We start from the raw sequence: 14441 nt of genomic DNA on the forward strand, positions 1-14441 counted from the left end.
CAGAGGGAGACTTCATCTTAAAAAAATAAAAAGAACTAATAAACTAATTTAACAAAGTTGCAAGATATAAAATCAACATGGAAAACTCAGTGTCATCTCAATACACTAACAATGAACAATCTCCAAAGGAAATTAAGAAAACAATCCTGGAGAGAGATCCAAGATGGCTGATGATTAGCAGCTCGGGCACGTACCTCCCAGTGAAAGCGCAAAGAACGAGAGGACGCCACACTTTCAGACGAATATTAGTTGCTCATGGACCAGGAGATTCCCAGTGGAGGAGCACCACGGGTCGCCAGGGCGACTCTTGTGGCCGGCGTGGCGGTTTTGCTGGTGCCTTAGCACGCCAGTTCTTGGTGCAGAGTCCGGAGATTCCCGGGCAGAAAAGCACCATCAATCTTAACACCGCTGTTTTGGCCGGCTCAGTGGATTGCTCAGATTTCGGCACAGGGAATCAACAAGTTGGACGTCAGAGACCCAGTTAGAAAGTCGGTAATTATAAAGACGACAGACGGACAAATATATAATGAAGGGAAGAAACCAGCATAAAAAGGTAGAGAATACTCAAAATCAGAATGCCTCTCCCTCTACAGGGGATTGCAATTCCTCATCAGTAACGGAACAAGGCTTAATAGATTACACGGGTGTTCCAATAACAGAAGCAGGTTTCCAAACGTGGGTGATAAGAAACTTCTGTGAATTAAAAGAACTTATTCTAACCCAATGCAAAGAAACTAAGAACCTTGAAAAAAGGTTTGACGAAATGTTAATGAGAATGGACAATTTAGAGAAGAATATAAGTGAATTGATGGAGCTGAAAAATACAACACGAGAACTTCGCGAAGCATGCACAAGTTTAAACAGTCGAATTGATCAAGCAGAAGGAAGGCTATCAGAAGTCGAGGACCAGCTCAGTGAAATGAAACGAGAAGACAAGAATGCAGAAAAAAGGATGAAAAGGAATGAGCAAAGTCTCCAGGAAATATGGGACTATGTGAAAAGACCTAATTTACGTTTGATAGGTGTACCTGAATGTGATGAAGAGAATGAATCCAAGTTGGAAAATACTCTTCAGGATATCATTCAGGAAAATTTTCCCAACCTGGCAAGGCAGGGTAATATTCAACTCCAGGTAATACAGAGAACACCACAAAGATATTCTTCAAGAAGACCAACCCCAAGGCACATAATCGCCAGATTTATTAGGGTTGAAATGAAGGAGAAAATACTAAGGGCAGCCAGAGAGAAAGGTCAGGTTACCCATAAAGGGAAACCTATCAGACTTACAGCAGATCTCTCAGCAGAAACCCTACAAGCCAGAAAAGAGTGGGGACCAATATTTAACATCCTTAAAGAAAAGAACTTTCAACCCAGAATTTCCTATCCAGCCAAACTAAGCTTTATGAGTGAAGGAAAAATTAAATCTTTTGCGAACAAACAAGTACTTAGAGAGTTCACCACCACCAGGCCTGCTTTACAAGAGCTTCTGAAAGAAGCACTATACATATAAAGGAACAACCAATATCAGCCTTTCCAAAAATATATCAAAAAGCAAAGAACTTTAACACAATAAAAAATTTACATCAACTAATGGGCAAAACAGCCAGCTAGCATCAAACACCGGTATTAAACTTATATATATTTTAATTGGATAAAAAGCCAAAACCCATCGGTATGCTGCATCCGGGCCCATCTTACATGCAACAATACACAAAGACTCAGAGAGAAGGAGGAAGATTTACCAATCAAACAGAGAGTAAAAATAAACTAATAAACAAAAAGCAGGAGATGCAATTCTCACCTCTGATAAAGTAGACTTTAAAGCAACAAAGATCAAAAGAGGCGAGGAATGACATTACATAATGGCAAAAGGATCAATGCAACAAGAAGAGCTAACGATTCTATAGATCAACGACATAGAAAATTAACAAGGATATTCAGAACTTGAACTCGGACCCGGAACAAGTAAACTTAATAAACATTTATAGAACTCTCCACTTCAAATACACAAAACATACATTACCACCTCACACCTATTCCAAAGGTGACTATATAATTGGAAGTAAATCACTCCTCAGTAATCGCATAGCATTTCATAGGTTTAAATTAAATATTGGTTGACTGTTTGTTTGTTATCTTCTTCCCTTATTCCTTCCTGACTACATCATTAAGTATAATTATCAGTATAAAAGAGGTTTTCAATACCCATTACTAAATTGCATTCTAGCCTGGGCAAGAAAGTAATACTTCCATTCTCTCTCCCTCTTTCTTTTCCTTCTCCCTCCTCCCCATTCTCTCTCTCTCTTTCTCTTCCTTTTTCCTCCTTCCTATTCTCTCTTTCTCTTTAAAAAAAAAAAAAAAAATGTTAATATCAGAGGAAATGGAGCTGCCAGTCCCTCGGTTCCACATTCATTAGTAGAAGCCTGCTAAAAGTTGCTAAAAAAAAAAAAAAAAAAAGAAAACAATCCTATTATAACACCATCAAAGAAAAAAAATTAGGAACAAACGTAACCAAGAGGCAAAATACTTGTACACTGAAAACTACGAAATATTGTTGAAAGAGATTAAAGCAGACACAAAAGAATGGAAAGATACGTTGTGTTCATGGATTGGAAGAGTCAGTAGCATTATAATTTCCACACCACCCTATGAGATCCACAGATCTGGTGCAATCCCTATCAATGTCCCAGTGGGAGTTCTCACAGAAATAGAGAAGTTAGAAAGCATTCTCAAATTCATATGGAATCTTGAAGAACCCTGAATAGCAAAAACGATCTGGTGAAAGAAAACCAAAAATGTGTTACAAAGCTACAGTAATCAAAACAGTATGCTATAGGCATAAAGACAGAATATGGACCAATGGAACAGAATAGAGAACCCAGAAATAAGCCCTCAAGATGTGGTCAAATGAACAGTGTGGTGTTCTTCAACAACTCCCTGTGATCCAGCAGTCCCACTTCTGGGTATTTATGCAAAAGAGCTGATGACAGCATCTCAGAGAGAGATCTGCACACCCTTGTGCACTGCAGGCTTGCTCACCGTGACCAAGAGGCAGGCGCAGGCTAATGTCCTTTGAAGGGTGAGTGGAGAGAGACGGTGTGGGGTTATACACGGCAGAACCCCCTTCAGTCTGCAGAAGGAAGGACATCCTGCCGTGAGCTACGACATGGGTGAATCCTGAGGATACTGTGCTCAGTCAATACCAGTCACAAAAAGACAAACACAGCACGATTCCACTCACTTGAGATCCCTGAAACAGTCAGACTCTTAGACACAGAAAGAATGGCTGCTACCAGGGGCAGGGGGCGGGGAAAGGGAGCTGCTCCATGGATAGAGGGATTCCGTTTTGCAAGATGAAAACGTTCTAGAGATCTTGTGCACCAGGTGTGCATTTGGTTAATGCTGCTGTATACACACATAGAAGAAAAGGTGAAGATGAAAAGTTTTATGTTATGTCTTTTACTACAATTAAAAAAAAAAAAACAAGCAACCTCCAGAGAAGAAAGCCAGGCAGGAATGGGGGAGCTGAGTCCCATGGCCTGGAAGATGTCCTGGCCGAGAGGCCCGGCCCCGACCCTGGAATCTCAGCTCTGTGGGCCCTCGAATCCCCACCACCACCTGAGCCCCTGGGGTGGGCTCCATCACTGTCACCAAGGTCTCTAGGATGCACTCGGCCACTCAGACCCTACGAGGGAGCCCAGCCCGGACCTTCCACCGGCAAACGCAGCTCCCCTGCTGCCCCCAGCCCTGGCCTCACAGGACCCCAAGGGCCCCTCCTGTGTGGATCAAGAGGCCAGCATCTGAGGCTCGGGTCATCAGTCACCGCTGCATCTGAGGCTGGTCAGGTCATCAATCACCGCTGCAAAGGCACAAGGAGCCGACGAGGGCCACGGGAGCCCACCCTGCCCTTCTCATTAGAGGCTTAAATGAGCTGCACACCTTGAGATTCCATTTCAGTGAATTATCAGCAACTAATCAGAGGGAGTAATGTCCAAGACCACCCGCCACACAGTGATTAGATAAACACGCTGGGAGACAGGACGGATGGAACTCTGCCCCTGTGCAGTCCCCAGAGCTGGGCTGCCATCAGAAATGGTGAGAATTGCAGTGGAAATGCTGCCCTTGACCCTGCCTGGACCCACAGGTGCTGGGTGTGGACCCACGGTGCTGGGTGTGGACCCACGGGTGCTGGGTGTGGACCCACAGGTGCTGGGTGTGGACCCACGGGTGCTGGGTGTGGATCCACGGGTGCTGGGTGTGGACTCACGGGTGCTGGGTGTGGTGTGGAAAGTGGGGACGGGAGGGCAAGTGTCCTAAACGTAGGACAGGCCTGGTCCCTTCCCTGCTCAAAGCCTCCAAGGTTTCCCTGCATATTCAGAACACACGCTGGGCCTGAGCCTGGGACAGAGCTCTGCGCAGGCCCCGCACATTCGGCTGCTCTGATGTCCTGAATTTATGTCCCCCCAACCCCTCCAGCAGCTGCCCCTGCTATGCCTGGAACACGCCGAGTTCCCCTGTCCTCAGGGCCTTTTCACCCCTGTCCCCACTGCCAGGAAGGCCCTGCTCTGAGTGTTCACACACCTCCCTCACTTCATCGGGCGTCTGCCCAAATGTCACATCCACGTCCCTGCTCTGAGCAGGAGGTCACTTTACAGAGGGGCCACGGAGGGTGGAGGGCGGGCACCTGGCTCCTCACCTTGGCCTCTCCTCCTGGCTGGTTTCAGGCCACGGCCGGGTCTGAGCCGTCAGCGTCCCCGCACCACATGCCAGCCCCGGATCCCGGGCCTCAGTGAGTCACAGATGCTGTCATTGCTTTAGATTTAGGGGTCACTTGTAGTGAAAGACTGATTTTAATCATGAGGATCGTGTGGGGAGAGGCTGACACTGTGCAGCGTGTGGACGCCAGGATGGAGGAGGAGGAGGAGGGGCCGACCTGGGGTCCGTCTCGCGTCCACTTCTGTCGGGGACTCTGGGGCTGGAGTGGGGGCAGTGGGTGCTGGGGCTGACTAGTCATGAAACACAGCTGTTGTTGTAAATTAAATCCTGTAAACTTGCAATTGACTAAATTATGTGGAAACAAAGGAAGAAACTCTCTCAGTGTCCTTGTGATGACTTTGCGACATTCTCCCGTGGCCTCCGCCCTCAGGGTTCCTGGTGTTCGTGGTGTCTGCCTGGCGAAATGGTGGTGCCGGGCTGCACGCCTCTCCCCAGGTCCGTCCAGAGACCTCCGGTGACAGCTTGAACCAGCCACGGCGAGGGTACTTAAACCGTGGCAATCATCAAACTGTGCAAATGAGGCCTAATTTATTCTTCTCTAGAGTTTCCAGACTTAAGAAAATGCAGAAGACACATGTTCATCGTGCAGATTCAGGTTAAACACATTTTCTGTCGGTAGCCGACACACCGTGAGTAGCACAAAAAAATGAGGAAATGTTCTTCCAGCGTGAGAAAACCATTTCCTTTTCTATTTTTTACTGTCTTTTGGAGACAGGGTCTCACTCTGTTGCCCAGGCTCACGTGTGCAGCGGCGCAATCCCGGCTCACGGCAGCCTCAGCCTCCTGGGCTCAAGCAGTCCTCCCACCTCGGACTCCCGAGCAGCTGGGACTACGGGCACACGCCACCACATCCAGCTAATTTGTAAACTATTTTTTATAGAGGCAGATGGGATTTTCCAGGGGGCCTCAAGCTCCTGGAATAGAGCAATTCTCCCACCACGGCCTCCCGAAGTGCTGGGATCACTGGCGTGAGCCGCCGCACCCGGCCTGAAAATGATTTTCTGATTAAGCGAGAAGCTGCTCCTTCATTGATGAGCAAGTGGGGCTGCGGCGCCAGCTTCCGTCTGACCTGCGCTGACACGTGTGATCTCGTCTCACGGAGGTCAGTGCAGTGAAAACACAGCCCGGGCGCACATCAGAACGGCCCCCGTTTGCCGGCCCCGCGAGTCTCTTGCGGAGTCTGACGGTGACGGCACTGACTCACTGTCTGTTTCTGGCGAATCCCGCTCCATCGGCAGCCAGAGTGTGTCGGCTCGGGTTCCATCGGGAGAGGGAAACCGCACGGTGACTTCAACAGGGCAGGTTTCAGTTAAAGGCTTGTGCGATTTAACAGAGGACTGTGGTAATGAGGAGTTGAGGATTAAGGAGTACAGAGAACTCCAAAGCACATGAGAGAAGCTCATACGGGCGCCGGCACTGGAGACGCCATCAGCCCAGCGCGGCCCTTCCAGCCCAGCCCGCCAGAGCTGGTTTAGGGACCTGAGAGCCGCACCTTTCCTCCCGCCAGGCCTCCTCGGCGCCCTCTGCTGACTGTGCTCAACACCGCGCCAGCTGACATAGAAATGGTGCCAGGCCCAGACCCATTTCCGCCTTGCAGACAAAGCAGGGCAGCTTTGGAACTCAGAGGCAATAAATCAATAACCAGCACCCAGAGGTCAACTGTGAACAGAATAGCTCAGTAAAAATCAGTGAAAACATCCTGCAGCAACTGGGTACAATATGGAATTCCCAATAAAGGGCATGGTATATTTCACTATTCAAAACTGGGTGCTGCAGAGCCTTTATATCAGTAAAAATGGAAATCTGCGCACACGTGCGTGAGCAGACACACACGCCAAGAGTCCTGTTGCTCAGCCTCTGCGAGCACACCGCTGGCTATGGGGGTAAGGTATCCACACATTCCAGCCGTTTCCTTCTCCCCTCTCCTCCAGCCCCTTCTTTTCTCCATGCGATTTCTTTGCGGAAGGACAGGGCTGTGCCATTTGTCCTGTGAGTCTGCTGTCCAGATTGGTGCTGATCACATCCGCAGGGGTCCTTGGAGATGCTCCTCCCTCCCCTGCGTTTCATGCAAGTTCTGGGGTCAGAACCAGCAGCTTGATTTGATGGCATTTCCCTGAAGTTTGTTAGGAAGGTGAGTCATTCATCAGAAACACACAGCGCCCGGGACCCTCACTCCCAGCGGGGCGGAGGCTCCACCCAGCCTGGGACGCTCCATGTAGCCCATATGGCGTCGTGTGAAATTCTGTCTGTCGCCCATAGTTCAAAGTTGGGATGTTCCAGGGAAAACCTGGATTTCTACCTCCTCCTTGAGGGGAGTGGAGGGGGAGAGGAGGAGAGGAGAGCTGGGGAGGGGAGGGGAGGATAAGGAAGGAGGAGGGGAGGGGGGGAGAGAAGGGGGAAAGAAGGGGAGGGAAGGGGAGGGAAGGGGAGGGGGAGACGAGGGAGAGCACTGTTGACTGCACATGACAGAACCACGTGGGGTGTTGTGTCGTGGTGCTGCTGTCATGGCATTTGTGGCATTGTGGTGTGTCGTGTGGTTGATGTTCTGTGGTTATGTTGTGGTGTGGTGTATGGTTGTGCTTTGTGTGATGTTGGTGCGGTGTGTTGTGTGTTGTGTATTGTTGATGCTGATGTTATGTTGTGGTGTGCTGTGGTGTGTGGTGCTGTTTTAGGGTTGTTTTCATGGTGTGGTGTGTACGGTTGTTGAAGTTCCTGCTGTTGTGTTGTTGTGTTATCTTGTTGATGTCCTGCTGTTGATGGTGTGGTGTATGGTGTTGTTTTTGATGTTGTTGTGGTGTGGTGGTGGTATTGTGTGGTTGGTGCAGTTATATTGTGTTGTTATGTTGATGATGCGGTGTGTGATATTGTTTTGTGTTATGTTATGGTATGATGTGTGGTGGCATTTTGTGTTATGTTGTGGCGTGGTGTGCAGTGTTGTTTTGTGTTATGTTGTGGTGTGGTGTGTGGTGTTTTGTGTTATGTTGATAGTGTGGTGTGTGGTGGTGTTTTGTGTTGTGGTGTGGTGTGCGGTGGTGTTTTGTGGTGTGGTGTGTGGTGTTGTTTTGTGTTATGTTGTGGTGTGGTGTGTGGTGTTTTGTGTTATGTTGATAGTGTGGTGTGTGGTGGTGTTTTGTGTTGTGGTGTGGTGTGTGTTGGTGTTGTGTGGTTGTTGTGTTGTTACGTTGTTGGTGTCCTGGGGATGCTCCTGGGCTCCGCCCGCTCCTAGCGTCCCCAGCCTCTGCTCCTGGGAACGGTCCAGCCTGGACCTTGTGTGGTCGGAGCCAAGTCTGGCCAGTCTCCCGCGGGACGCCCAGAGGGTGGGCACGTTTCCTGGAGAGCCCCGTCTTGGTCTGTGGGTTCCTGGGTGGGGCCGTGCCCGGCGCTGGGAGGCGAGCAGGGCCTGGGGCTGGGGCAGCTCTGCATCCCCTCCACCTTCGTCCCACCCGTGGGCTCCAGGGTCAGCGGCCGCCACCTGGATTTCTGCCTCTCGGCTCTAGAACCCCGTCCTTCCGCCTGTGGACAAGGAGATCAATGCCAGGGCCTGGAAGCGCTGAAGAGAAGCCATCGCCCTCAACGTGGCGAGTCTCCCCGCACACGGGACTGCAGCGGGCACACTCCTGCCTGCCAGGGAAGGGCTCCTCCCACCCGCGGGGTGCTGACTCCGGCACTCACGCGGGGGACCCCCACCCAGGGCTGGGGAGATGCCAGGACGTGCGTTGACCCTCAGTGCCCGAGGACGTCTGAACCCCTCTGGAAGGAGACGGGGAGCTGCCCAGGCCCCAGCTCTGCCGAGGGTGAGGATGGGCTGCGGCTGGGCAGATCCTCAGCTGAGCCAGGCGGGGAGCCCCCTGGAAAGACCATCGAGGGTGCTGTGGTGTCATCCTCAGCATAGACCATGACAGTGACGCTGGCAGCTGCCTCCCTCCTTCCAGCACCCTGGAAGCGCCATTTCTGATCCCCTCTCTCAGCACCCAGAGCCTGGGACTCTGAGACCCGTTCCTTCTTTATCAAACCTCCCTCTTCCGCGGCGGGAGGCTTGGACGGCGGGCAGCGTCCTCCTTTGGGGGCTGACGTGGAGGATGGTGACGATGATACGGAGCTCACTATGTGGCCAGCACGGATCTTAGCAGAGCCGGACACCTGGGTGTGAGCCTGGCTCTCCATCTCCCTCCCAAGCACCCTGGGAAAGCTACCCAGCCTTCTGTGCCTGCTTCCTGCTCTGTAGAATGGGAATCACAATGGCGCTGTCCCATTAGGGTGAGGCTGGAGCAGCCCCAGCACTCAGCTGTCCCTCGAGTCCTGCACAGATGCGTCTGAAGGTCAGAGGCTCCCTCCATGCCCAGAAGCCCTGCAGTCAGACTGCAAGGATCTCGAGATTCTTAATTTTATGTTTTGGGCTTTGTGAGTGAAGTTCAATGGAACTTGCCCTGGGGGTTTGGAACCCTGGGTCTCTCAGTTCCCCCTCCTTACCCACTGAGAGCTGAGACCCCAGCCCTGTCCAGCCTCCCCTCATGCAGTGACCAGGCTAATCAAGGGAGGCCACATCCCACCCTCCATCCTTGGCAGGGGCCTGTGTCGGGCACCAGGAGGGCTGGAGTTGGTGTGTGCCATGTGGCCGCAGAGGGCCCATCCGCGCCCCACACTGGGGGCTGGGGCTGGCTCTGCACCTCTCCTGAGGACACCTGCGTGTATTCCCGCCTATTAAGTGACTGGCACTGGGCTAGATCTGCTGTTGCCTCCTTTCATGCTCACCCTCCAGGGCACAGATGCACCTGCGTGACACCAGGGACACCGGGGCTCAGTCCCAGGCTCGCCAGACTCAAAAGCCCATGCACCAGCCTCCAGCAGACCCTGCCTCTGGTGTCCAGGAGGGACGAGGGACGAGGGCCCCAGACCCTGAGGGTCCAGCAGCCAGGGGACCCCGCAGAGCTTTGTCAGCTGCCCCAGACCCACCCCAGGCCTCAGGAGGGAACGGGCGCCATGGAAACACTGCTGACACCTGGCGTGTCCCCTGCCTGCCCCTGGAGAGGGTCCGGCCGAGGTTCAGCACCCAGACTGAGCAGGGAAACCTCTCCTCACAGGAAAAGAAATCTCCATTTCTACCGATGGACATTCCATGCAAGTCACCCTGAAAATTCATGGAGGCAGTCTGCTCCAAAACCGATTTTCTGCTCCATAGCATCTGCCTTCGGAGAATCTCACATAAATAAGGAATGAGGTGCGGATGTGGAAGGAAATGGAGACGCTGTGATCGTGGGGAGAGAGCCGGAAGCTGGGAGATGGAGAAAGAGGGCAGCCATAAACATAGAGGGTGTAACCCCGGCCCCTCTCCGAGATCCCATCGTGGGGACACTGGTTGCGGGGCGTGGCACTGTCCCCATATGGCCTTGAGCACGGAGTCTGTGTCCCTGATGCTGAGGCCACAGGTAATGATGCATGGGCTCCTACGGGGCAGGACTGACCCCGTAACACCTGCGCCCATTTGCCAGGTACCTGAGGCACGGGAAGCTGAAGGAGACTGAGAGTGAATGCCTTGCATCCCAGCCCTGCTAGACACAGCATGGGGTCCCCGCAAACTGTGAAGTGCAGTGCACCCCGGCAGGTGGTGGGAGCGTCTTTGCCGCCCTCACCTGCTTCTGCTCCTTTCTCCAGAGCCCCCTGCAGACCCTGATGGGTCAGGGCCTCCTGCACTGGTGGTTCTGGGAGCATCTGGGGCCGTCGGGGCCGGCAGCGCCTGCAAAAGGCTGGGCCTCCCTCCTCCCCTGCCTTTCATTAGAAAATCTGAACAGGCACATATTTCATTTGAGAAATAAATATTCATTAAAACCACATAATATGGATGTACGGCTGCATTTGAGGGGAAATTAAAGGAATAAATAACCCATAAGTCTTTGAACATGTTGTCCTTAGGTAGAAATATCTCCAGGTTTTCTATGGCCACCTACTGAATTATTTAAGTTAGTTAAGCTTAGATGTTAAGAAATAGTCAAAATGGACCTAGTGCCAGCATTCTTATTTCTTATTAAGATCAAAAGTTTATGCAAAGTGTGTGGATTGATTGCTCTAATGAGAGTTCAGTAAAGTCAGGGCAAATAACATTTTAAAGTAAATTTCAGGGAGATTCTGCAAATCTCTAACATAAATCACCAAGGCTCTCCGGGGAGCAGATGGCCACCTCACCATCCCCAGTCTGCTGTGGTCCTGGGATGAGGGCAGTCACTGCGGGATTGCAAACCTGGAGAACTGGGGAATTTCACTAAAGTCCTAGGAAGGGCTGAATCCTGGGTCCCCATGGGGTCAAAGCAGCCACCTGGAGGGGCTGTTGTCTGCAAATTGCAAGTGCAGCCCCTGCCTCACCCCCACCCCGGGCAGAGGCCCCTGGAGGGTTTCCAGGATCAGGCGCCTGAGGGGTTCTGAGCCTCACGTCAGACAGAGCCTGCTCCCCACCCTGATGAAACTGACCCCCAGCAGGAGAAAGCCTGGCCAGGTCCACAGAGCCCAGACACCCTCTCCCGCCAACTCATGTGTGTCTGGAGAGCTTGGGGTCTCATCCACACCCATGGGCTGCAGCACCCAACCATGTCCTCCTGTTATCCCCAGAGATGTGGCCTCTGGGGGACCCCCTCTTCTGAGGTGCCCCTGAGCGGAAGCCCTGGGTGAAGCTCCTGCTGGCTCCTCTCCTTCCATGCTGGAGGCTCGTCTAAGAGATCATGTCCTGGGTGGGAGGGGACAGAGCTCGGCTGAAAAAAAGAGTCTGGCCTTGGGGGAGGAGCCCCTCTCCCTTTCCCTCTCCCTCTCCACACACTGTGGGTGCCCTGAGTGGCTGGTGGTTGTCTGAGGGCTTGTGAAACTTTGGACTGACCCGCTCTGCCCCGTCCTGGAGTGGATGGTCCCTGGGGCCTTTGTATCTGTTTCAGGAACTGGTCTGCCCAGACTGTCCATGTCTCTGCTCTGAGGCCGTCAGACAGACAAGCAGCAGCACCTTGAAGCCGTGCTGTGGCCCCTGCCTGAGAGTGACCTCACAAATGCTGGTGTGAGCTGTGGGGAGAAAGTCTGGCTTGGAGCTGCAGACCACCCCTGAGAACACGCCCGAGCTGTCAGCACCAAAAAGCAAGCCGGTTGCCAGAGGGATCCCCGCGCTTTTCCCGTTTGTTGTGGACACATGGCCCTCACTGTGGCATCCATGTCAGGGAGCTGCCAGGGCAGTTGGACCTGGTGGGGGCGGAATCGGGGTGCATGGATGCTCTCACGTCCTGGGTGACCGTACACCAAGTGGCCTTGCTGTACCTCAAAACCTAAGCACAACCATCAAAGCTACGACTACCATAGCCACACAAAATCCAGGAGGCCCTCTGGTTCCTGCCAAGATGGAGCAATGCTGCCCTCCTGGTGCCTCCCACTCCCAACAAAATATCCCAGGCATCACTCAACAAGTGCGGGAGGACTCTGAAGCCTGGGGAAAGGCAAAACTGGGGCCTGGGACAGAAGGAACCACAGGCCTGGAGTCCTCTGGGCTCCAGCTGCTGCCTCCCCCACGGTCCTCCCCCCACTTCCCCCTCCCCGAGCCATGGGGCGGAGCAAACCCCCTGGGCCCACTCAAATCAGGTGTCAAGCGACCATTTTGACAGCTCAGATGGGAACCATTACAGGTGAAAGGCGTTTCTGCCAAATGTTGTTTGTCTTTTGCATGCTAATCAGCTGTAATTGTTAGGTCCACATTTGTCACCAACGGAGAGAACAGAGTTCCCACCCTGAAGCCTGGAGTCTGCTGCTCCCCAAGGCAGGGCCTCAACTGGGGCTGGGGTTCAAGAAGCCTGGGCTTTACTGTTCCAACCTCAGGGTGCTCTGAGGCAGGAGGCCTGCTTTGCATTCTGGAAACCTCTGAGATTCTCTACAAAGGAGCTCCATTCCTCTTTCCTGATGTCCCAGCTCCTCCCCCTCCTCCTGCAGCTGAGCTGGCAGTTACAGCAGCAGAGCAGAGGCGACACTGGTGTCCTGAGTCCCCAGACTGAGCCAGAGGTGATCCCGCAGCAGAGCAGAGGTGACACTGGTGTCCTGAGTCCCCAGACTGAGCCAGAGGTGACCCTGCAGCAGAGCAGAGGTGACACTGGTGTCCTGAGTCCCCAGACTGAGCCAGAGGTGACCCTGCAGCAGAGCAGAGGTGACACTGGTGTCCTGAGTCCCCAGACTGAGCCAGAGGTGACCCCGCAGCAGAGCAGAGGCGACACTGGTGTCCTGAGTCCCCAGGCTGAGCCAGAGGTGACCCCGCAGCAGAGCAGAGGTGACACTGGTGTCCCGAGTCCCCAGACTGAGCCAGAGGTGACCCCGCAGCAGAGCAGAGGTGACACTGGTGTCCTGAGTCCCCAGGCTGAGCCAGAGGTGACCCTGCAGCAGAGCAGAGGTGACACTGGTGTCCTGAGTCCCCAGACTGAGCCAGAGGTGACCCTGCAGCAGAGCAGAGGTGACACTGGTGTCCTGAGTCCCCAGACTGAGCCAGAGGTGACCCTGCAGCAGAGCAGAGGTGACACTGGTGTCCTGAGTCGCCAGGCTGAGCCAGAGGTGACCCCACAGCAGAGCAGAGGTGACACTGGTGTCCTGAGTCCCCAGACTGAGCCAGAGGTGACCCTGCAGCAGAGCAGAGGTGGCACTGGTGTCCTGGAGTCCCTGGGTTGGAGGTGACCCCGCAGCAAAGCAGAGGCCCCAGGGAGGCCACGCCCACCAGGGCTGAATGTCTTCAGTGCAGCTCACCTGGTGAGGGGTGCAGGCACAAACAAGAATGGCACAGCTTCCACCCCACAGTGGGCCCTGAGTGCACGGGGCAGGGGCGGTGCTGAGGACGGAAGCTGTGGGAACAGAGGTGGCCTCCTGAACATTGATGCTGGAGCTGGCCCTAACTCCCTTCCTCAAGGGAAAGGAAAATTTCCTGGGCCCCCAAAAATCACTAAGGAAAACTCAAGCTGGGAACTGCTTATGGCACACCTGCTTCCCATTCTGTTCAGTCAGTCTGCTGCTCACTGAGATAGATGCATATCTGATTTGCCTCCTCTGGAAAGGCTTGTCAGAAACTCCAAAGAATGCAACCATTTGTGTATCACCGATCTGTGACCCGGAAGCTCCCTCCCCACTTCCAGTCTTCTTGCCTTTGCTTCAAGTTGCCCTGCCTTTCCAGACTGAGCCACTGTACCTCTTATGCATAGTGACTGATATCTCACGTCTCCCTAAAATGTATAAAACTAAGCTGTTAGGCCGGATGCGGTGGCTCACGCCTATAATCCCAGCACTTTGGGAGGCCAAGGCGGGTGGATTATGAGGTCAAGAGATTGAGACCATCCTGGTCAACATGGTGAAACCCCGTCTCTACTAAAAATATAAAAATTAGCTGGCACGTGCCTGTAATCCCAGCTACTCAGGAGACTGAGGCAGGAGAATTGCTTGAACCCAGGAGGCGGAGGTTGTGGTGAGCTGAGATCGTGCCATTGCGCTCCAGCCTGGGTAACGAGAGCGAAACACTGTCTCAAAAAAAGAAAAAAAAAAAAAAAACCAAGCTGTACCCCGACCACCCCGGGCACATGTTGCCAGGACCTCCTGAGGCTGTGTCATGGGCGCATCCTCAACCTTGGCACAACAAGCTTTCTAAATTAACTGAAAACTCTCTCAGATTTTCT

This window comes from Aotus nancymaae, unplaced genomic scaffold (genome assembly GCF_030222135.1).
Source record: "Aotus nancymaae isolate 86718 unplaced genomic scaffold, 86718_ANA_hifiasm-v0.15.2.pri h1tg000021l, whole genome shotgun sequence".
Classification (NCBI taxonomy): Eukaryota; Metazoa; Chordata; class Mammalia; order Primates; family Aotidae; genus Aotus; species Aotus nancymaae.